The sequence below is a fragment of the Lathyrus oleraceus genome, chromosome 3, assembly GCF_024323335.1.
Source record: "Lathyrus oleraceus cultivar Zhongwan6 chromosome 3, CAAS_Psat_ZW6_1.0, whole genome shotgun sequence".
In the NCBI taxonomy this organism is placed as follows: Eukaryota; Viridiplantae; Streptophyta; class Magnoliopsida; order Fabales; family Fabaceae; genus Lathyrus; species Lathyrus oleraceus.
The window spans coordinates 485,702,817-485,710,105 of NC_066581.1; positions in this window are offsets into that span (position 1 = coordinate 485,702,817).

Here is a 7,289-nt window from a genome sequence, read left to right on the forward strand (position 1 = left end):
TTAGCTCATCCACTCTCATATTGCAAATGTCTTGAGACTCTTCTATGGCTGTCACTTTCATGGCAAATCTCTTAGGAAGTGACCTGAGTATTTTCCTCACTAGTTTTTCATTTAACATCTTCTCACCCAGGGCTCCTGAGGCATTAGCAATTTCAAGGATATTCATATGAAATTCATGAATATTTTCATCTTCTTTCATCCTTAACTTTTCAAACTTGGTAGTGAGCAGTTGCAGTCTAGACATCTTCACTCTAGAGGTGCCTTCATGAGTGGTTTTGAGAATATTCCAAGCATCTTTAGCAACCTCACAGTTGTTCACCAATCTGAAGATGTTCTTATCAACCCCATTGAATATAGAATTTAATGCTTTAGAGTTCCCAAGGGCTAGATCATCCTCTTCCTTGGTCCATTATTCCTCAGCCTTCTTGTCAATTGTAGCTTCTTCTTCCTTAGTAATAACTGGATGTTTCCAGCATGTTAAAACAGCCTTCCAAGCCTTATTATCCAGAGATTTCAGGAAGGCTACCATTCGAGGTTTCCAGTAGTCATAGTTGGATCCATCCAGAATAGGTGGTCTGTGAACAGATCCTCCGTCTCTATCCATAGTACCAGAAAGTAACGTCCCTAGATCTCACCCAGAACCAGAGCAGGATGCCTGCTCTGATACCAATTGAAATTCTGGTATCAGATATGAGATGTCGAAGGTAATGTCACGACACTAATATCTGAACAATATAAACAGGATAAAAGATAAAGAACAGTAAAACAAGTGACACAAGCAATTGTTAACCCAATTCGGTACAAACTTTCCTACGTATGGGGGCTATCAAGCCAGGAAGGAAATCCACTAAACAGAATTAGTTCAAAGACTCTCAGTAAACAACTTCAAGTTATAGTCTTTTCACCTAATCTCTACCCGTGTGACTTCTATCTAAGAACTCCTAGATATGAGACCCTACTCACTTCCCCTCAATCACAACAGTGATGTAAAACAAGTATTATAATGAAAAGAAGGCACTCTTCAAGAACACATACTTGAATTTGCTTAAAAGCTTCAATCAAGTAAAGACACACTCATGCTTCAAAGCTTAGAGTGGACAAATTACAACTCAAAAGTCAGTCTAATTCAATCATCTATGGATGAATGGATTGGCTCACAATACACACAACCACACAAGACTAAAACCCATATTCTCTCTCAATATGTCGTTCGTTATTTCTTGTGTATTAAAACCAGGTATTCCATGCCCTTTTTATAGAAGTGTTTGGCTGGGCTTGGACATCACAAAACCCTAAAACTATTTTCCATTCATATCTTCTCATGACAGCTGATTATATCTTGTTGGAAAATAAGTCAATCTGGTTTTAATTACTGATTGAAGACGCGTTCAATCATTACATCAATCATACACAGATTAGCATAAAAATGCAATCACACAATACATAACATTCAGACTGAATGTTCTGTATACAGATGTCATGACATCGGATCTGACATCTCAGTAAAATCCTGCACAATCACATTTTAAATACCCTGCAGGAACATGTTATCTTATGTCAAGACAACCCTTGTGACAACTTGTGAACACTCTAGGTTTTACCAAAATTGTTGCCAACACCTAGAACCAACATATACGATTTCTGCAAAGAAAGCTAGGTGTCAAGTTTTCAAGATGATGATGACAATAATTGCTCCAATTTAGCATTCTTTAATGACCATGTAGGACAAAGAAAGGTTGAGTTTAACCAACCTGCACAAAAACAGAATGACATTAACTTCACTAAAACAGAAACTTCTCAAAAAAAAAAACTTGACAATAACTTCCAGAAGAAATCCACAAAGAGCATATAACTGGAACTCAACAAAATCATAACGGCAACCGAAACCCTCCAACTGTTACTAACTGAATTTCAACCACCCTGCAATAGACGTCCATAACAGAACCTGCATAAATCCATAAAACCAAATGACAGAATCAAAACCTAAAGACTTCTAACCAATTTCTCATCAAAACATAATTTCCTCATCAAAACACCTCTAACCAATTTCTTGTTCTCTAACTGTCAAAAACTCCCTCAACTTATAACAACTTTTCTAACCTCCTCCAATTGTTCCAAAAACAGAACTAATCGGAACTCTTCAATCCATAACTGAATCCTAACCAATTTACCTAACTGTCATAACTGATTCCAAACCAACTTCTTCACCCTCCATCGCCACATAACTGAAACTCTTCAATCACATAACAAACTACATAACATAATTTGAACCTCTCTAATTCATTGAAAAAACCTCTAACTTCCAACTTCTACGACCAACCTATATAATCTTCCAAAGTTCCCTCTCAAAACTTCTTCAACCAAAAAATTTCACAGAACCTGCAACAACTACAAAGACCTCTTCTTCGAACCCTCATAGCCAGGCTTCAGACCTCCTCCAACCAACCGATAACCACCCTTCAAGAGTGAACCACACTGAATCTCCATTCTAATCCCTTCACCATTAACAGTCTCTTCTAACCAAACCTTCAAAGAACTCTCAACAATGACGAAAACAAAAACAGAAGAGTGGAAGAAGAAGCCAATAGAAAATACCATAAGAAAATAAAAGTTCATAAGAAGAACTTAAGGGAATGAGGCTTAAAGAACTGGAAAGTAACTGAGGTCCCTTTATCTTTGTCATCAATTTCATCTTTTCTGGCAGGTAGGTCATTCTTTCTCCATCTTGTGCTTTGAATCATCCACTACATTTTAGCTTAGGGCGCGAGGAATCAAAGCCCTAACGTGATAGGCTTTGGTTCCTCATCTCTTCCATTTAATTGGCCGTTTTCGTAGTTAAAGTTCGTGTCTAGGTCGGTTCGATTAGGGCTTCTCGCTAGGAATTAGAGTTGTTCGTTTGCATATTTGGATTCAGGGCCTCAGAACGAAGTGGTTGGTGGTCTTTATTTATTTTTTGGAACGCCTCCGTCGGTAGAGACGGCCTCCGGCATGACGGAGATAGAAGGGGGAATTTGCATCTTGGTTCTATGATTGTCTATAGTTGCGCGTGAGGGCAAAGGGATTTTGGAAGATGGGAATCGGGAATTGGACGTTCGAAGGATTGCGGTGACGATACGTTGGAAGTGAACTTGGATCCCATTTTTTTGGATTCTTGGTAAGACTTAGGCCTTTGGCTCAAGAAAACCATTAAGTACACCCCTCTCAATATGCTTTACCCCTCAGCCCATTACAAAACCCATGATCATCCCTTAATCCTCCACTAATCCATGTTTTAACCTTATTTAATTTATTTCATTCATATTAATTTTGATTTGGTTGATTAGCTTTTGATTTTCTTGTTGGTGTTAGATTCAATATTTTCAAGGTTTTGATTAGGTTAATTCATATTTTTAGAAATATTAAAGTGATTAGAGTTAGTTAGGAATTAAGATAACGTTTTAGTTTGATTAGAAACTAGGTTAAATCAATTTTAGATTAGATTTAGTTTTCTTAATTTTCCAGAATTAATTCATGATTGATTAACCATGCCATGATTAGAATAATTAGTCATTATGTTTATTTCTTCTCGTGATTTTGTTTTGATTAATATGGTTAATGGTTGATTTTACCATGATTTAGACCTTAGGTTAGTTTTTCATTCAATTTGACTTTTGTATGATCATGTAGGATAAATTCAATTCTTGATTTAGATTACTAATTTCTAATTTGATTAGTTGAATCCTAATTCATATTTAGGTAGACTTTAGTGCTTAGAATTATTATCCACTTTAATTGTTCATTTTATTAACTCATTTGGTTTGTGGTCGTATTAAATAAATTGAAAATCCCATTCAATTTAGGTGATGAATGTCTTATATGTCTAATTTCATTTGCCATGATCACATGATAGATCTGTGATTTGTTTTTCATTGATTAATACATTACCATTTGAATTTATTTAAACCTTTAAACATGTTTACATCTATTGCATCATTTTCATCCATTTGAGTTGATCTCATACTAACCTCATTTGTTGCTTTGTGTTTCCACATGTGACTTTGATATTCAAGCTCACTCCTAACTAGCCATGCCTCTAACCCATTCACTTGACTGGTATTGTTTGTAGTACCATGTCACTTGTATGCTTCAGGCACGGTATATAGTTTGTAATCTTGTTTAAATTCTCTTTCCATTTCCATTTATGTTGTAATTTCTTACATCCCCCCATTGTGGGTCAAATGTCCCCCCACCCTATGATCATGTAATAGCTTAAGTTCATTGTTGTAGTTAAATCATCATGCAGGCCAGTTAAAAAAGATAAAAACAAAATGATAAATAAAGCATTTCAAAAGAAACAAAAGGTACTTGATCCAACGTCAAGTTATTTTTCGAATAAAACTCACACCATTGCAACGTGAATACTTGATCCAACATCAAGTATTACCCATTCATTCCATGATCCATGATCCGCATCTCACCTCCATTCTCTTCTCAATCTCATTCTATCTCTCTCCTCCATTCTTCACACACATTTTCATAATAAACTCAAACATTTGATCCAACGTTAAGTTCCTCTTTCAAACCATTTTCATAACAAACCGAAATGCAAAAATGGGGTGTACGTGTTTGTACACAACATTCAAGTACTTGGGTTGTCGGTCGTACCTAGCTTGAGGACTCGACACTTGACTTTCCTCCTTAAAACATATAATGATTCAAACAAGTTAAATTTAGGTGCTAGGAGGGAGAAAAAGGGTAGTTAGGACTCCATTGTCCTCTCAACTCCCAAGTACTATGATTGTTGGTCGTGCTTAGTCAAGGGTCAGATACTTGTCTCCCTCTAAGTTCCCATGATTAGACTTGTCAAATTTTTTTCACAATTAAAATCTCTTTTTTGGATGAAAAGAAGTGGTTAGGATAACATTATCCTCTCAACTCCCGAGTTTTTGGGCTGTTGACTGTATCTAGCCAATGGTCTTATGCTTGTCTCTGTACATAAAATCAACCCCAACAAATCAAATCATCTTTGGCCTCAGTGCATTCTCTTCAAACCTTTCAAAAATGACGTGTTACTTCCGTTCTACCGTGAACGACGCTTAAGCCTCCATGTGCGAGCAAGTAATGTTTAACTGCTAGAGTGTGATCCAAGCGTATCCCCTTTACCGCAAATAAGCAAATACTTCCCACTCCCATGACATAGTATACAAGCAAGTGAACAGTAGCGCGTGAGCGTCAATATTGTCCAGTAAAAACAACCAAACAAATGTTTTGTGTGTGAGCCGAACTACGAAGCTCTAACTTCCTTATTGAATGTATGAGGATAAGTAGGCACAAGAGCCCAAATCCTTGGCGAGCACACTAATTTAAAACTTATTTTCTCTCCCCGTCTTATTCTTTCATCTTATTCCCGATGGCAAACAACATACAAATAAACAACATCCATACTCATTTGATACGAGCAAGTGGTTCCCATGGAGTACCATGGATGTGAAGAGTGTTAATACATTCCCCTTGCATAACTGACTTCTGAATACGATCTTGGTTGAGAGACCATTCTTTCATTTGGGGTTTTATCGCTATTTTCCATTTTCTTTGGAATAAATAAAATCCGGTGGCGACTCTGTATTTTTCGCGGCACGACAGCTGGGGACTATGGAGTTTCCTAAAGCGAGTAAAGCCTAGTTTGCATGTATCCTTTTCCTTGGGTTTTTATTTCTATTATCGCTTGCTTTATCTATCCGTTCCTGTTATATATTCCTGTTATATATGATCTTGCTGTGATCTTGTGGATGGATACTATGGAGTGAAAATCCCAATACACGGGCTTAGAGAGTTCACCTAAGATATGAGGGCTCTTCGTATTGACTTGTCGGATGTAGTTGTCTTGAGGGGGAGATACGGAGGTCCCGCTTGGAGTAGATTCTTTTTGGAGTTTTGCTTGCATGTGAGTCACGTTCGCGCTGATAGCAATTCTTCCAAAGAGGGTCCATGACTCCGAGGACCTTTAGACAACCCTTGGCTTTTGAGGTTGAAGGAAACTTCACTTAGAAGAGGTCATCCCGAAAGTGTTGTTAACTCACAAGTCATCTTGTGGCAATAATGATACTTTTGCCTCATGATCCGTGAATCTAAGCATCTTCAGAAGTCTTAGTACTCACCTTGCGAGGGTATATGGGTTTCTTGTAGGGAAACTTAACCTCAAAAACACCTTAAATCTACAGTGATCCTGTCCTCTTGTAGCATATGCATTCATAACATATTGCATTGCATACATACTTGGGCCTTATTCTCGAAGAATCCTAAAGGTTTGTAATTGTGCAGTGAACATTCCAAGATGGGATCAGAAAGAAAGAACACCCTTCCACTCAAGTTCAAGCTTCCAAGAGTGGATACCATGTTAGCTCTCAGTAGCAAGATTACTCCTTGTAAGAAAAACAACTTCATCTGTAGATATTGACATATCCTGGATCTCCTTACTACTTATGTAGACGTCTCAACTTTGGTGGCCTTATCCTAGTATTATGATCCATCACTCAGATGTTTTACATTCAAAGACTTTAGTTGGCTCTGACCATTGAAGAGTATGAGAAGCTTCTAGGTTGGTATGTGAAAGACCACCCTCATTTCACAAAGTTGGGTGAACTACTGATGCCTGAATCAGTTGTTGAAGCACTTAACTTATCTATCGAAGAGGTATCCCTTGGTATTGGACCTAGGGTATATGCTTGGAAGTTATTGGAAGATAAGGCACGGGCCTTGGAGAAAGAAGGGAAATGGTTTCCCTTTAATGCCTTTTTAGCCCTGCTGATCTATTGAGTCATCATGTTCCCAAATGACGATGATTACATAAACCATTCCATCATCAGTGTGTTCGTATCTGGGAATCATGTCTCTGCTGTAAGACCCTAATTTTGACCCTAAGATCCCTCATGGCATCATATCATTGCACATTGCATTTGCCCCAAGGATCATAGCATCTTGGCTCCTTAACCCTTGGGTTGGGACTTGTGTGAGTTGGTTTGAGACCACCAAGTATGCTTGAATTGTATATTATTTCTTTTCTTATTTTTTTTACTAACCAAAAGCACAAAATATGTCACTAACTTGTTTTGTTTTGAAGTTTAAGCAATCATGAGATCCCTTGCTCCTAGGAGGCTCCTATGCTCAAGGAAATGGCCAGATGAAGATGAAAGCAAGCATGACAATGGTTCCCAAAGCTCTCAATCATCATATATGTCTCCCAAGTATCTCAACTTGTCAATTTGATCAAGATAAACCAAAGGGCTTGAGGCTTGTTTCCCAAGGAAACC